Here is an 18,302-nt window from a genome sequence, read left to right as displayed (position 1 = left end):
AAAGGCCAGACAATATAATAGGCGCTTAAGTGTGGGGAGGTAACTGTACGCATAGCTGCAGGTTAGAACAAGTAATCTTTATTGTGCCTCCTCTTGTTGCTGATGGTAATCAGGACATTCATATTAGCCTGATGAGAAGAAAAAATCAACCAGAGGTTTTCCAAAGTAACTTACGGAACACACTTTTTTGAGGGAGAGAGGCAGCATGATCTTCCTAGTAAAGCATGTAATCAGAGTGTCTGGCTTATCTTCTCAGGCTCTGCCACAGGCATGCCTGTATGAGTTTGAGGAAGCCACTGTACACCCAATTTTACTTCACTTACTTAAAAAGTGAATTGTACTGTATTCATGTAGCAAGGAACTCTCGCAAAATCTTTCAGTTTCCATATCTTTAAAATATTAGTAATTTTTGTCTGCTTCACAGTGCTGCTATGAGGCTTTACTTTATTGGAGTATTACTCTTTGATGACAGGGTTTCAGCCATGTCTAGTTCTCTCTTCCATAGGTAGCATCGCTGTTGGGAGAGAGTAATTAATATAAAAAAAATGTGCACTTATTTCTATTTCCTGTTTTTAGAAAAGCAGCTAAAGTAACTGGCTGTCCAACTGCTGAAAATGCAGGAGTACTTAAACAAATTGCATTTTAGGAAGGGATGAGTTACGCTTATTTTTTTCTATGTATTTTAGGCTAAGTTTACAAGATAGGAAGTTTTCTGTTTTGCTGTCTTGCATATATGATTTCTACACGTCATCAGCTTATGACAGCAGATTTGAAGATGGAAATGATTAGCCTGTTGAACCTTTAGGCTGATCCTGCAATTTTGTTGTGAAAGAAGATTTTTGCTGATAGGCCTCTGTGGTTATCTGGACATATACATTGAGCATCCTCCATTGTGCAGAAGAAGCTTACTTGCTTGCAATTTATTTATTTCAGGTGAGCTCATGTCCAGTGAAGGAAATGGAAATGTTTCTCCCTAATGATTTGCTAATTGCTTTAGAGATTTTTTAAAAATAAAACTAGGAGAGCAAGTCAGATTGCTCTTTTTGTGGAGTGGCTGTTTTTTTTTTCACAGCCTTTCTCCCCAAATAATAGCACTTCCATCTTCACTTGACTCTCTCTTCTCGTGTGAGCTCTGTCTGCCCAGAGCAGAGCCCTGAGCTCAGAGCTTGCATTTGTAAACGCTTCACAGGGAAGCTACACTCAAAACTTCTGTCTACAGGATTTCCTATCTCTTTTGAAATCAGTTTTTCAAATAAACTTCTGTGTTCCCTAGTGCTTTCCTGACGTGGAGTGTTGGCTTTTTCCTCGTGCTTTTTTGAACTTGAAAGTAACTTAATCATTTAAAATGTCCAAAAATGATTTTTGAAAGATAGGGTTACAGTTTTGTTTTCTTGAAACACTGTAATTTACAGGAAGGATTTTAAAAGAAAAATGGTCAGAAATACTAGCTGAAATTTTCAGATGAAAGAGCCAATGCATTGCATTCGTAGGGAAGAAGGCACCTAGTTGTCATGAAAAAGATATGTCAGTCTACATTTCTGACGCGGTTTCCAGAAATGCCGCTTTGCTGAAGGACGGCCTGAAGGCAGTTCAGAGGTAGAGCTACAGAGTATCTCAACGCATGAAACTGAGCTCAAATGATTTAGTTCACCATGTGCCTTGAGTATGCGGTTATGAGTTCGGGGACAGTGGCTAGGGATAGGCAGCCCATATAGGATTATTGGGCTGGGTCACGTCACCTTTCAAAGGTAAAAAGAAGAAAGTACTTTGAGGCATGTTAATGCTTGAAAGACAGTGCTGGATCCATTCTCCTGCTCTGTTTTCACAGGAAGTTACAGGCATTTTGCCAGCTTCATTTTTGAGGGATATGTTAAATAAACGCCTAATAAATAGAATGTTATTAACGATGTCAGTGTGAAAACGTAACAGTGTGAGGAAAGTGTTTAATGCTATAGTCTTCTTACCATGAAAATTGGGGTGGCAGTGAGGTCATTATCGCGACATGGCTTATTTGATGCAGGACAACCAAAACCTGTGCAAAGATTTTATTTTTTTCAGTTCCTATAGGATGCTGATGTGCTGCCTCTTTTCGTGAATACTGGGTAGCTTTGAACCGACTCTTAACAAGTTGAGATGAATGTGGATTGTCACTTGTGTTCATTTAGTGGCTGAGAGCATCCTGTGTTCAATGCCTTCCGTCTCTTGGGCTCGGCAGTGCCTTGCAGTCTTTACCCTCTGCTGTACAGCTAGTCACCAACACAATCTCTTAATGAAGAGTTTTCTTATGTATATAAATTCAGAATTGTTTTGTCACGCCAGTCAGTGTCAATGTAGTGTTTGAAATAGGCTGAGAAAAGGAGAGTTGTAAATAATTGTTAGATGTCAAGTCCCAGCTTGGTCAGGTTCTGTGCTGTCTGTCTAACCACAGGAGTAGGATGTGCAGGCGTTTGCTATTGACACGTCCAGTTTCACTCCGCCAAGATTGTTGGGACACAGTTCAGGAAACTAAGTTATCTGCTTTTGTGGCCAGCTTCCTCGTACAATGGAAAGGAGTCACCGTACTCTTTAATTAAAAATATCTTTTTTTTTCCCTTTCTCCTAATTTTCATTCTCATTTACTATGCAAATTTGTAATTTATATTTATTTTTCCTCTTATCTATGGAACTGAAAGCACTGTATCTACTGTACACCTGCCTTTGCTTGCTGGTAATTCACCCAGATTCTGAAAATCCAAATGCAATGTTTACGGGTAATCTGCTCATCTGGAAGCAGGTAATTTTCTTAGAATCAGGTTGAAGGCTGTATGCTTCCCCGGAGAAAAGACACATACATTGATGTGTTTATGCTTTGCAATAATAATATTTGTCCATGTGAGAAAGTGTGAAGCTTTTTTCTTCTGCCACACCATATGGCTTATGACTATTTACAGTCCAAACAATAACAGCTGCTGCTGTGCAAGAGCATACAGTTCTTTAAGCTGCTGATGTGCTGAGTAGTGAATGACAAAGTCATTCGCAGATGTATTCCAAATATCCTAATTTACCAGTCAACATCTCGTCTATCATTCTCTTCTTGGAAATTGTTTGAACTTTTTTCTTATGTATGTACTTACCTAATGGGGAGAGCTTTGATGGCTTGGTTTTGGTGTTTGTTCGTTTTTTACTTTTGTAGTAGTATAGCATAAGAATTATGTAAGAATTACCACTATCCAAATGGATAAGGAAGGACGTGCTGGTCAGCAAAATTAAAACCTGAATCATGCTCATAATCCCTTTCAAGAGAAGCTTCTGGTTGGAAGGATAAAGCAGGTAGTCCTTAAACCTTTAAAGTGTGGTTTACTTCATGACCTCAATTAATGATACACTTAACAGTTGGAATTTTGTCTTCAAAGATACATGTGATTTTGCGTTTATCAGCTAGTACCAGTAATTTCGGCCTCATATCGGCTGCCTGTCTGAGCCTCTTGTGGGATCCTCTGCTTGGCATTTTGATGAATTCCTGAATTTTTGTATCAGGCATTGTAATAGGTGACTTATCATTGTCGGTCATTCCTGTCAACAGCAGGAGGACAATTTCAAGATATTATACAGTTGGTCTACCTACCTGGTCTTTAGCTAGAGTGCTCTGATTGGAAATGGCATCTAAACCTCTGCCATTTTCATACCTGTCAGCAGGTCTCTGGAGCCATTGCTCTTGCATGTTTTCACTGAGCTGTTCACATAGCTGCCCTTTCCCAGTCCGTTAGACAATCGGTGCATTGTATTTGTTACAATTTATCTCACAAAAGCGTATTCCAGGGAGGATGCAATGTTTGGGGAAGGGTATTCCCAGTGCATATTCTTCCTGTCACGCCATAATCCAGCAGCGCTCATTAGCAAAAAGAATTGCAGGTTTCTTGCAGTTGACACTTAATCTCCCACGAAGCTTTGCTGGTAAATAAGACCCACTGGATTTCATCCTACTTCAGGCTGCATTGAAAGGTGTCTTAGAACAGAAGCAATCACACTTTCTAAAAGTGTATAGTGTTACAGTGGGGCATAACCATTGAAAAGCCTTAAAATTAAACCAGATTAATTCCTAGGGAGCATATAGCTAACATTTGCATTTTATTTTTAAAATGCGTTTACAGATACTCCTGTGTCACTAGGGATTTTTCGTATCACTACTACAAAAGCAGCAGAAACAAAAGGACTGGAAGGAACCTTCTGAGTCTTAATGCTAGTTAGGCTGGCAGCCCAAAACTTCTCTGCTTCAATGGTTAGAAACAAGCCTTTAATTTGGATGCCTTTGTGGCCATCTTACACACAGATGTTTTTAACTTACATAGTTTTCTTCCCTCCGCTTGGTGTGAACAAGTCTCCATCTCAGATCTGCTTTGCTAAGGTAAAGAGCTTCTGCTCATCTCCTCACGTGCGATAGGCGCCCTGTTGCCGTGATCACCCTGGCTGCTTACAATTGCCATTTCAGACTTAGTCAGCTCGTTCCAGTGTGAATGAGGGAGTTACTTGAGAACATGCTCCCCAGCATGGATTTCATCTCTCTTGCCAGCGATAAAATGGAATGGCCAGCAATATTTGTATGGAAGGCCATAAGCACAGCCTTAATCTACATTGCTGCTACAAGAGTTTCTAACATATTCCTAACAGAAAAGCAGTGATAAGTACTGTCTCCTGCCCCATTTCTGCTTTGCTAGAAGAGACAAATTACTTTGGCTTTCTTGGATCAATGCAGCTTTGCCCAGGTTAAACTTGGAACTGCATGGAGAGAAATCAATATAAAAAATTGACAACAAAAATGGCAGATGGGAAAAATTGCTCTGTATAAACTAAGTCTAAGTTTTCTCGTGGCCTTTGCCTGCCAAAGCTATTCTATGAGCAGTGACAATGGATTGCATAAACAAATTTAAGGGATTCATGGGTTCTGATTTCATGCTTTGTTCTTTCTAGCTGTCTGCTATATTAAGCAGGGAGTCCATTTCAATATCCACTATGCAGAATTCTAGAAACAGCTGTGATTATTTACTTTTAGGTTGCTGCTCAGGGATAGCCTGGCTTGTTGGCAGCTCTGTGTTAGAGCAAGCAGTGTTAAGAAATTACCTAGTGAATAAAACTGCTTTGTGAACGTGTGACGTGATCTGATGCCATTAATACCAGATGTTGAAGCCTCTGATCCTCCTCCAGTTCTGCCCTCATTTCACACAACACTGAGATGAGAATTTGCTCTTGAAAATTGTCTCTACTTCCTAAGTAGGGAGCCTGTGAGCTTCAAATGCTGAGGAAAGCTGCTGCATTGACTTAAGTAAGGGAACATTCATAAGGACTGTTTCTCGGTGCTGACTTGATTTTTAAAAAAAGCATACTGTCACACTGTCCAAATGGGGATTAAATTTACACCCATTCCTTTCAGTTGCCCCCTGGGCTGAGTTTCAGAGATACTGTAGAAAGAAATCGCAGAGGGTCCATGCGTTTCTATCAGCCCTGCAAGCTGGTGAAATTGCATCAGTCCTCTACAGAGGCAGCTTGGCACACTAAAATTGCTGAGCTTTGGGACTTCATAGAAGCCTGCATTTTGGCATCAGACCAACAAGCTTGAGTCTAAGGCAATAATCTCTCAAATCCCATACACTTGCTTTAGCCCAGCAAGTTAGAGCAAGAGGCTGCACTTGGACAGCATCCCAGTGAGACAGAAGTATGGAGCCAATTCATGTCAGAACCCTGTACCTTGATGGGAATCTTAGTGTCCTGTGGTTGCTGAAGAAGACCTCTCACAGATCTTCTCCTGGAAGACCTCCTCATTGATTCGCCCAGAGGCCTTTGTCAGGACACCAAGTTACGAATCTGAATGTGCTTGTGCAATAACCTTGCAAAAGCATGTGCATTAGCAGCAGGCAAGCAGCACCAACCACCATTGTTTGTATGATTGTTACCTGACATGCCAGAAAAGATTGAGCAAGGGTAAGGTAAGAGGGAATTTGAGAGGGCGTCTTTCTATCCAGCTCAAAAATAAAGGAGAAGTTCCTTCCATCTCCTATCTTTAAGGGATCTTCCTTCCTGTCTTTCCACAGGCAGACAGCATGAGAACTCACCTTGTTGCAAAATATCCCATGCGGTAATAAAAGAGTGCAGCAGCAGAACCTTAGAAGAATTATTTAAATCCCATATCTACCTCCTTTACCCTCCGGAAATGGCCCATTTCCTAGCTCTGCCAAAGGGCAGAGATGACAGTAACAGGGAGAGCTTGGTGACAGTGTGACTCAAGATCCTCAGAGCTGCCTCAGGCTCTACTGGACAGTAGGAGAAGCATTTTGGGACGTTCCCCCCCGTGTGGCTGTCACTTCACATCTCAAAACTGCAGCATAGTCAGTCGGTGCCCCAAGCTGAGGCTCTGACCAGCTCAAAGTCCTGCACATGCAGAAAGGCTTGCAAGGCTTGGAGCATTTGCATGATATGCTTTATTGTAGGTTATTTTAGATTTAAAGTATGCTTGAACTATCATCCTAGACTAGTTCCTGCAACACCAGCTGCATTTTACGGCACCATTGATCTCATTATTTCTGTGATTTCATTCCTTTTATTGTGAGTTTTATTTGAAAAAACAATTTACTGTTCACCATTTTCTGCTATCACAGAATGAAGTTACTTTCACCAATACTCTACTAAACTGGTGGTGCAGATCCTCTGTGAAAAACTTACAGCTGTTATAAGAATTTCTAACATATATCCTAGAAATCCATTTTTTGCCTCTTGATTTAATAGTCTTCTAAGCCATTATTTCAAAAGGGGATGTTGCCTATTTTTTATTTCTTGGGTTCAGTAGTTAGTGATAAATGAATCTCAAGAGAGAAGGTAACTGAAGATGATGAATAGAAGAAAAATGTTCATTATCAGCTCAGGCAGAAAATGAATACCTTTTCAGAAATTCAGGAAGTTGGTGATAGTGGATTTTTTTTATAGATGATTACCCTCATGACAAATCTATCGTTTTGCCTTCTCAAACAAGTATGATATGTTTTGTCTTTTTTTCCTCTTGACAAGCGAATTCATGACATAATGTCACACTGTTGGAAAATGTGTATGTTTCTGGTAATTACTGGAAAATGATGCTGTTCTTAATTTCCATATTATACAGAGCAGTTGTGATTAAAAAGTTAGACATTGACATGCAACCAAGTGCAGGGATAAGGCAGTTAATTTCTCTTAGCTGCAGCAGACGTTTCTCTGTAAGAGGACATAATGCCATTTCTGTGTCCTTTTTTTTAACTGTTTAACAGCAGTCACTGTACAAGGCCAAGCTATAATCCCGCACAGATGCTGAATTTCTGTGCTATGACCAGTGTTAGTGAAGGCACCTTGCCCCTCATAAAAATTTTAACCTCATCAGGAGCACCACGATATCCTTTATGATTGTCACACAAAGCAAAAAAAGAAAGAATGATTTTCTCATTCACTTCCGGCTGTATATGTCATATTTTGAGAGATGCAGAGGTGAAACATGAGATAAGTGCCCATCCCTCTACAGTGATGTGCTGCATTTGAAAGTCAAGCAGGGAACAAGATGTCATGCAGTCCTTTTTATCTGTAAATCAAAATACTACCTCCGCCTTGTTAGATATATCCTGTCTTTGGGCTTCATTACCTTCCCAATCCAAATTGTTCTGTTAAGAAGTCAAAGCTCAAGGTGACAGAACCACTGTGGTTACACCTACCGGTTGCTCCTGGTTTGTGAGCTTAATGGTTGAAGTCACAGATTTAATTAAATCTTGTCCAGCCCTTTATAACTCCCCAGCCACATCTCACCTGTCACATCTGGCCGCCCCTAGGCATGGCTGTCCGTCTTTATTCAAAAGATGTGGGATGGCCTGTTTACCTAAAAATGTTTGCCAGGGCAGAGGACTGAAGCAAAGCCATGGGTTCCCATGAGGAATGTGAAGAGACACCCGTGGTGTGGTCCCTGAGGAGTCCTTTCAAAACCACTGGTAGAGAAGCAGTTTGGTAGTGAGGATAAATTGGGGAAGTCAGAAGAAGGGCTGATCCTCCTATCAGTGCCCCAAAATAAGGAAGGGTTTCAATAATGGGTTGCTGTAACATAAGCAAACCCTTAGAGACTTCTAAACTTGGAAAGGCATTTTCAGACTAGTAATGGAAAAGAGGTAATCTTCCCATGCTACTCATAGCATCGGAATTTATGGTATTTCAACACTTTTTTCATTCTCAAAGTAGGATGAAAAGTCTAAATCCTGGGAAGCATCATAAATTCACAAACTAAAAATAATTTGGTCAAAATGAATCACAACATCTTGTTTTGTCCCCCCTCCGCTTTTCCCACTCTGTTTTGATCTAAAATTACTAACATTTCAAAAGGAAAAAAGTACTGACACAAAAATACAAACTTTTGCAATCAGTTTTGATGTTGACAAATTAAAATCTTTTGTAAGGATAGGATGTGTTTATTGAAAAAGTCCTGGTCAGCTCTACTTCTGAAAATAGTCCCTTCAAATCCATGAAAACTGCAGATAAGTCCACAGTAGTTGTCCCTTCCCCTAGACTATGGCTGAAGAGTCGGCCTCCTGCGGGCTCAGAAAGCAGGGTGAAACACTCTTACTGTTTTACCTTAAGTGACTAGACTACAGTATAGTCTAGGTTGACTGATTTTATTGATTTTATGTAGGATGTAGCCAAATATCTTCTAAATTTCTCCACCTAAAATAAACTCCGGTAATCTCACTGTATTATAATTGAATGACTGGTAAAAGAATAGTGCACTCTAAAATGATGTGAAAAAGATGAATACTGTTCAACTAGATGACTATGCTAATGAAGGAGATTTTTTATTCTGAACTAATTATAAAATGCACTTCCTGCAAACAGCTGAATAGGCTCAAGTTGCTTCTTTCTGACTTTCTCTTGCTGTTGCTTGTCTTTTAGTGATAAACTAAGTACATTATCTGCAATGTAATGGCAAAATGAAAGTAAGAAATAAGAATTGTCATCAGTTCAAGGGGTTTTTTTCATCTTTACAGGCTTTTTGGCAGTGATGTTTAGCTTTTAGACATTCCGAAAGCTGTATTTATATATTAGGGCTTGGATGCAGCATACAAAATTTTCAAGCAGATGTTTATAGCCTAAGCACCAGTCAGGTAAACTAGAGCATTGCGTATATGCTCCAGAAGCCTACGTGTGGTGTCCCTCAATACTCTCCGTTGCTGTGTTTCAGTGAGGAGCATGCAGTATTACTTGGGGTTCTCGGAGACGTTTTGTCACATGGGACTGACTAAAAAGAGCCTTTCTAGTATGATTTTTGTGAAGCTAGGGAACAAAAGGAGCTGTCAGTTTGGAGAGGATGGAAACTCAGAATATGTAAAGCTCTTTGCTAGAGGAAGATGAATACCCTAGCCCTCTACTTCTCCCCTGGCAGCAGTGGTGGTGGTGGTGGGAAGCAGGTGGTTCTACATAAACAGGACAGAGGTGTGGCAACTATCTCAAAAGGTTTCTCTGTCTCTTGCAACACCCTCATTTTCAAAGTTGCCTTGTTTTTTCACAGTTTTGTCTGATCTCACCTCTCTCATCTAGTATCAGAGTCCTTTTGGTCCTACCAAAGGCTGCCTAAAATTTGTGCTGCCTTAAAGGAGCCCTCCTTCATCTCTTTGAAGCATCTACTCACCATCTCATTTCAAAGCACAGCCAAATATGTTTTGGCTTTTTTATTTTTCCCCATGCCATTGCTTTTTAACTTCTTAATCACTCTGTTGTTGTTGTTTAATTGCTAAACTTGTAGATGTAGTCCTTTTTTTTTCATTATGAGACCAAAAATGCTGCCTCAGATGCTGTGCTGCAACGAATGTCAGAAATTTATTAGTTATTAACGCTTCTTCAAAAAATACATCATCATTCTGTTTAAATCAGTGTAATGGGTTGGGCCAGTTTTGTTTCACCAAACAAAAAAAAAGATGCAAGGAAGAAATCAGCTCAGTTTTGGTCAATGTTTATGTTTTTCCCCCTAATACTTTAACTCCCCTGACTGATGCTGGGATGTTTGCCATGTCAGTATAATTTCTGACTTACAGAGACTGCCTGTGTTCTTGGCACATGAAAGAATAACTTCAACTGTCCTTTCCTATCCTTTACTCCCCCAACCTTTTTTTCTCTTCCATATTTATACCAGTACTGATGAAAAAAAGGAAGGAGAGCTACCTGTTATCATTTCCTTCAAGACCCAAGAAATTGGGGTATATATCCAGCTGGGTTTCACTTTTGAGTTTATGTGGATTTGTTTTCCTCTAGTTTATAGGCCGAAGTCAGGAAATGCCTTCCTCTTACAGCCAGCCACTCTCTTACAGCTCTTAAAGGAGAGAGGAGAGACCTTGAAAGCTCTCTCCCCCCAATCCCTCTCCCCTTTGAAATCACTGGCTCACATAGACAAAGTCTCATCTCAGGCAAACACACCTTTTAAATTGCAGGGATACATTCCTTTCGGACATTTAAAGCTAATTTTTCCAGGAGGAGAAGTGGAAAATTTGCAGTCCTTAATGGGGGTAGGAAAGCCTTGAGAAAGACATATCCAAACTTATCATGCTGAGCTTACCACAGAGGCTGCTACTCCAAAGCACGTTCAAAGCTACACTATTTGAGTCTGCTAGATGAGAGCAACATCACGCCATGCATTTTGACCAGCACAGCTTCACTAAGCAGTTCACTGTGTGGTTGGCCTGTATGCTACACCACTACGCATGGTTGAAATCTGAGACTTAGTCAAGGCAAAATCTTTTTTTAACCAGAAAACTGAAGCCTGCCTTTTTATTGCTCTTTAAATAATGTTCAAGTGTGAAATATTTTTCTTCTCTTGCTAAATATTTGGGGATAAGAACTATTTATTAAAAAGCAGTAAAATTACAAAAATAACATTTAGCCTTTCCTTGTCCTCCAGAATATTTGAGCTCTGGAAAATCTGTCCTGTAAGAACAACTAATACAGATGATGCAAGTCTAGAAAGTAAAAGTAATTGTAGAGGTAAAGATGAAAATCAAGCGGATCCACTAGAAGTATTCAGGCGAAACATGGTAATTCTTATTCTTCCATCTGTAATAGGTCCCTATGGCTGTATACACTGTTCTGGATATATTCATTCAGTTAGTGTAAAACTGGACCTACTGAATCCAAAAATCCTGAGAACTGAATTCAGAGATTCTGAAAAATCTGTGTCTGTTGATTTACAGCTATATCAAATAAGAATTTTACATCTATCATCAGTGCAATAGTTTTGGCGGGGGGGGGGGGGGGAGTCTCCTGTAAAGCAAGTACAGCAAGTATGGTTTGCCTGAGTTTCTTCTTTGAGCTTAGAGAAAAATGTTCTCCACCTAGCTGAGGAAGAGCCAGTTGCTTTCTTGCATGTACACATGCATGTCTAGTCCTGTAGAGCGGGCAGAAACTGAGCTGATGCACTGTGCAAATGTAATTTAAATAACAGGTTTAATTACAGTCTTTTAACTGGGTTGTCAGGTTTGTGACAAATGCATAATAATTTCCACTGTACTTCGTAGAGTCAGCAAGTGTTGATCAACAGGTATTGCTTACTTTGTCTTTCTGAAGTTTTGATTTAAAATACGCATGATCAAACCAGTTTTAAGAACAGGATATATATTCATTGGGTTCTTAAGGTTTATTCATTTTACCAATTCAGTTCTTTTCCCAAGATATTTCAGTAGCAATAGACATTGCAAAATGAATGCTCAAAAAAGATGATATGATTTTAAAAACCAGTGCTGTTGAGTGCAGGAAAAGAATTAGAGAAATCAGTAGCTTTTGTACAAACTCAGAACTAGTGTGGGGTGACAGTTGTTTTCCTGGATATCAAATCCCGTTCAGGGAATAAGTTTTCAAACTGTTCTAAAGGCTTTTAACTATAAACTTTTCACTAAATCCACCAGAGCTGTATTCCCACAGCATCCGAAAATCTTCCTGTTGGTTGTATAGTATGAATGAAACCCCTTATATCAAAATTACTTTTCCTCAGTTAACAGAGAGTAATCTCTTATTAATGCAAAATAGAAAATTTTGCACAGCACTTTTAGAAGCTATTTTCTACACATTAATTTGTTTTAGGTCTAAAATTTGCACTAAAGGGGAATGCCCAAAGTGGGAATTATATTTCAGAAAGAAACCTTTTTTTTTCCTCTTTAAAACACATTTTATGCTTTTTTATAAGATGATCTCTGGAGGAAGAAAGCAAACAGTTTATTCTCAGGAGGATTTTCATTTGCTTAAAAGATAGATGAAAGTGAAGCTATTTGTGGCAAGTATTAGTTTAAAAGAACTTATTCAAGCAAAATGAGTTATTGGTTTTTGTTTCTTTGTTTTTCTCATTATCTTTTGCTTTTCCAGCGGACTCCAGAAAACAGCCTCCATATATTTGAATGTTCATCTGTTAACTCTTAAATCAGTATTAGAAAGAAATAAATTACTCTAGAAAATATTCTTAAATTTAAAATCTATGCATTTTATTATTGTCCCTTTTAATTTAGGCATACTTAACCTGTTCCCATCAGGAATCTAGGCTCTTTTGATTCTTCTTCTGTCTCTCCGTCCGCTGCACCTGTGCAGCATTTCAGTCAAATGCATAGACAACAATCCTGCAGAGGAGTTAGGTTTTTATGCTCCAGTATTTAGACTGAAGAAATGGTTTGTATATGATGTGTTCAGTTTTGATGCCTCTAATGTCAAAACCCAAGTGGGATGCTCTGAGCACCACCTTGATCTCTTCCCTTTGAGAAGCTAATTTTGTGTTGTCTCACACTGCCCCTTGTGTTTTCTATTATGCATAATCAATAGAAAACAAAATGGCTAGTCCTCTGTATTTTTGAATGGATTGGTAGATTCTATTTTCCAAAACAACTGCTGAAAAAAATAGGCTGCCATATGTTAACTCTCTGATCTTCTTTGGTACATTTTGTGGCTACCTTGCCAACTTCAGTCATACTTGAAAAATTATCTTTTGTTTTTATTTTTCCAGTTTTGTTTGTCAAGACTCATGAAATAACTGGATAGAAACACACATTTCTCTTCTGTTTATGTCTAAGAAATTTTAGTTTTCCTGTTCACAACATAAGGGTAATCAGTTCTCTTATGCAGCTTTTGAATACAGAGCCAGGTACGGGACCTTCATGGGCCCTACTAAATGCCAGGTGATGCAGATGAGAGAGCTGTGCAGTCTCCTAGCCTGGATGCCTTATCTTTACACCTTTCTATCAGAAAATTCCCACCCTCATTAAGTGTGTTGACATCCATGCCTGAAAAAATTGGACATAATCCTGCAGTGTACTGGTTGTGATCATCCCCTACTCCAGCCTCCTGAAGGAACCACCCTAAGATTTATTCCATGTCTGCCCTACAGTACCCTTGGGGTTTCCCCAAGCAAAATATGTTGTGAACTTATCCTGAAACTTCACAGCTGTGTCACCACAATTGCAGCTACTTAGTGCGATGTAACTCCTTGACTCCACAAACAGGGGCTCCCTCATGTCCTCCTCTTCTCAGGATGCCTCCAGAGGGAGAATTTGCAGTTCGTGCAACTCTACCACAGGGAGAAGGGAATGATTTATGTTCCCTCTAGGCCACCTCCTTCTCCTTAAGGTGTTAATTGAAAGCTGTCCTTGGAACCAGAAGACTTGGGGGATGATGTGGTAGAGGTTGTCATGCCTTCTTGGGAAGGGAGAAAGTTCTTCAGAGTCGTAGCAGAACTACCTGTGCTATTTTTGCAGCCTAGTAAGAATCATGTTCCTCAAGTGGTGGTGAAAGCAGTTAACTCCATTAAATGGACCAATGGTCTTTTTTTGATATTAACACCAATACTATTAGATGCTATTGTTCATCCAGAAACAAACCAAATAAAGGCAGGCTGATTGAGAAAGAGTTGTAAATAGTAGCCCATGGCTTTGTCCTTAGTTATCTAAGAGGTACTTAAAGGTTGAATTTTTCTGATCAGTACTACCCCAATAAGGCTATTTTCCCTCAAACATCACATATTAAATTGATTATACACCATGTCATTTTAAAAGTATGCGGTTGCTATTTGATTTATATGGACACACTGCCTGCCAGCTCAGCAATTTCCATCCTGAAATAACAGATCCAAAAAACCCCCAAGCCCCACAGTCAGCTGCTTTATGTTATAATGAGTCAGCTGCAAATCTGTGCAACCACTAATTTCAGCCCATTTGTCCAAAGGGACAAGCAAAAACATGCAATTTTCTTGCAATTACAATCAGTGAAGAACTCTAGGTGGGAATGGTTGGCAGAAATATCAAGAAAAGACTGTATAGCAGGAAGGATTTTCTGCAAAGTTAAATATTTTTTTCCAGTAAACCCAGGTTAAATGACAATCACAGGCCTTGTCTGCCAGATCGAGCAAAAAAAAAAAAAAGTCTGATGAAGTCAATGAAGTTGCATGAGGTTTGCAACCAAGTGGCATGCTTAAGTGAATGAACACTGGTAAAGCAGTGCAAGCTTTATAATGACCCTAGAACAAAATGAATAAAGGATTTTATTGGCAGCTCTCTGGTGTGTGATTATTTCAGATGTAAACCAGGCAGGCCTATGTGTGTCATGTATGTGACATTTTGTCATTGAACAGCACACAGACTAACAGAAAGGAGTAGAAGGAATGGCAAATGCATGTTCATATTTAAAAGCAAGAAAAAGTAAGGAGGCAGCCCTTCTAGCTAAATAATAGTGGTGCACACTTCAGGTATCTCACATGCGTCTTGGGCTTAGTTAGGACTTAGAGAAGAAGTTAGTCTACTTCAACTTGTGGTATAGAGCTTGCTGACCTCTTCAGGATATCCTGATAGGGATACCTTGCGTTGACCATGTACAATCCACTGCACCGTAGTGTTACAGTCATTTCCTTGCAACTGGAACATTAAAAACTATGAGGCAAATTGACAGTAAGCAATAGTATTCTCAGAGGTCTGTAATGGTAGCAGGACACAAGCAAATGTCAAAGCATGCAACATGGCACTTGGGGAACCGTTGTCACTTTGAAGGTAATCAGGAATTCAGATAGATACCCTTTTTGATGCGATTGAGCCAATGAGCATCTGACAGTCACTGCAGGTGCCAGCTTTTATCAGTCCAATCACTTATGACCATAATCATGGGTGAGTGTCGTTTTAAGGTGATATATAGAGCCTGGTACTTAACTCGTGTATTATTTCTGTTAATGATGCATAGTTAAGCCCAGAGCAATAATGTAACGAGACGAATCCAATAGAGTTCATTCGTGGGGCCTGTGAAAGGAATATCTTTAACAGACCTTGGATTTAATGAGAATATGTTTTAATGAGAATATGTTATTGATTAAATTAGATCCACAATAGTATAAGCAATAGCGCTGAATTTCCAAAGTGTGCTCTGATTGAGCTACAATTTGAGATTCAGGCTCTAGGGTTAGAAATGGGGTGAATGCATATCCATAAACAGTGTTTTCATGGCATCATTACTAATTAGTATAATTATATCCCAATGTCATTTGCTTAATTTATGACTTGGCAGCATGGCTGAAAGTGGGGGGAGGGGAGTTCTTGCATTTTCTGTTTAGAATTTGGTTATTAGGATGAAGTCATTAGTTTACAATTAAGTCATTTCATTTCCTGTAGCACTAATATTAATGGAACACTTCATCACCAAAGCCCGTATCTTGCCTCTCTGGTAAATAGCGGGAGGAACTCCTATGGGCATTAGCTTCCCACTCCATCATTAAAGCTGAAGGAGAAATTTTTTACGTGTGTTATATGAGACAATGAGGCAATTTCATATGAAGTCATTTCTGTACACACATTCCCATCTTCATGCCTCCAGTGGGCTCTTTGGATCTTCCCCCATCCCTCTGCCAGCACAATCTATTAGTTCAGATGTGGAGGAAAGCTTTGCTTTGTGGAGGAAAAAAATGTGAAACCTAACTTTAATCATGGAGTTTTAGCAACCTAGATCAGCCCTAAGCATGCAGTTCTCCGGTACGAGTTTCACAGTGGTCAACATCAGATTCCTCTGATGCAGGCCTTTTCTCCCTGGGGTAGAAGGGAGAGAAGGGGGGAGAACTGTTCCTCCTGTTATCCCCATGGTTAGCTTTAAAAAAAAAAAACAATGAGCATGAAAAGGAACAAAATGGTAGGAGAGAGTCCTTTTTTCCACCACCTAGGTATATTAAAAAAAGATTGGTGCAGTGTTTTTTATTATGTGCCACAGCATGATCTGTTTTAACAGTCCGGCTCCCTGTGTTTATATTGTTACCCTCTAGTGGCCAGTTTGCGGAAAGGAGGAGTGCTGCTGCTTAGATGCCGAAGTCAAAGTCCTTTCAGGGCAGATAAAGTTCTTTCCTTTTGGACCTGAGCAGCTAACTTTTGAGTCATGTTTTGAAGTTTAGGATACAACTTTCTAAGCAGTTGTTCCTGTTGTTTTAAAGACTATGTTTGCCAGTCATATGGTCATATCCTTGCATGGATTTCCTTTTTTTTTTCCCCTGAAACTAAATGACCTCAAGCTACATACTGCTGCTGTAAAGCATATGCTTCCTTCTTACGGTCCTTTCTGCCAAAAGTATCTGTTCAGAGTGCAAGGCGTACTGCTATAATAAAACATGATATTGTATTTCCAGTGGCTCTAGCTGCATCTTTTATCCTTCTAGGTCATTTTAGATATATTTTAAAAGAATCTTGAATCTAAATGTGCTTGAGAATGTGTGCTGTGGGTTTCTAATAGTGTAGGCGTGTCTTATGTATGCGCAGGGATACGTGTTCCTGCATATAAAGGATAAAGGTGAACCTTCTGAATCGGTTATCTTGGCTTCATTGAAAAAATCCCCTCTGTTCCTTTTCTAGTTGAAGGCTTGGGCAGTTGCAGGGCAGTCAGTGACCATGTGAGGATGTGTCAGAGCTGCGCTCTTGCCAGGGCTGGCCTCCTTCCACCCTCTTTGTTCGCCCAGCAGCCCCAGGAGGAGGTTGCACGTTGAAGAGCTCTTCCACTTGACAGACGGATTAACTGTATTCCCCATTTGCAGTGGTGCGGGGGGGTATGGGATGGCCTGAATTCAGCATCCATCAGGGCTGTGAAAGTTGTTAACTGGAGACCTTGGGGTATTGTCTGTGCGTGGAAGTCTGGTCCTGGCGTCCTTTCATCTGAGCCACATTCCAGCCTCCTAGGTTCATCTCGGATGGATTCCAGGAACCTTCCCAGGAGAAACAGCTGCCTCATGCTGAAGAGAGGAAATATTGAAAGCTCTTGAGGTTTTAGATTTGTGGGATTGATGCAATTTCTCTCCTTTGGCAACACAAACGGCGCTTAACTCATCTCTTGTCACACTCAGTGGCTGAAGAATTACTCCAGAATTTGTTATTTGCTTAAGGAATACAGTGATCTCTTAACTGAAGTGCAAAGCACTGTACTTTGTGGGTTCTTAATGGTCTTAAGAGTGAACAACTCGTTGTTATTAATTCATATAGCTTAACAGCTGTGCTTTCAGAAAGATATATTGAAAAAGAGATAGAAGTGATGTGATATTGGCACACAGGCCAAGATGTTCAACCCTACCGTACCTAACAGTGACAATTTAATGGGATTTTTGAAAGTGTCCACTAATAGTCGGGAGAATGGATATGTCATTTAGCAAACTGCATTTATTTGCCCCTTTGAGACCCTAAATCACTTTAAAAATATAAAGTATACAGCTTTCTTTCCTATAGTGGCTGAAGTTCTTACTGTGATGTCCTTTGGAAGGGCCAGTTTAACATTAGTCTGGTATAGGGCCAACTCCCAGTGACAGCAGAGAGAAACAGCAGCCATACAGGAATCTGGCAGAAAATCCTGTGGTCTGAGTGCCCACACACGTGTGCGTGTTTGTGCATGTGTTTATGTAAACAGGCAACTTCTGTGTTGAAGCTATAGGAGATTAATGCTAGTTTTTAGATGAAATGTTGGGTAGTTGTTTTGAGTCAGGGACATATTCTCCCATTCTTATAAGGTATGATTCAGCCTATGTTAACACTTGCAGTGCTGTAAATCCAGAGTAACTCCCGTGAATCAGTGGCTTTAGCAAGGATTTTACCAGAACGTAAAGGAGAATAGACTTCAGCCTTGTCTGTTTAAGAGGTATTTGAAGCCTTAAAAAGTGGTAAAGATATGGAAGAAAAAATAATTACAGTGATATGCAGTAATTTCACTAAATAAATAGAGGAGGTAAAGGTGATATTTATACTCATTTAAAAAAACAATTCTTGGTAACAAAAGAAGCCAAGGTTCCTGTAACTAGATGC

At 39.7% G+C, this 18,302-nt stretch overlaps 1 protein-coding gene across 7 annotated transcripts in view; it reads left to right on the top strand.

The window, feature by feature from the left end:
• The window catches only part of LOC104151180 (SAM and SH3 domain-containing protein 1), a 591,062-nt gene that overhangs the window by 392,961 nt on the left and 179,799 nt on the right, over positions 1 to 18,302 (top strand). The gene's annotated exons all lie outside the window — the stretch shown is intronic.

The sequence above is a fragment of the Struthio camelus genome, chromosome 3 (assembly GCF_040807025.1).
Source record: "Struthio camelus isolate bStrCam1 chromosome 3, bStrCam1.hap1, whole genome shotgun sequence".
Taxonomy (NCBI): Eukaryota; Metazoa; Chordata; class Aves; order Struthioniformes; family Struthionidae; genus Struthio; species Struthio camelus.
Note: the sequence above shows the minus strand (reverse complement) of the source record. Positions and strands in the feature narration are given on the sequence as shown.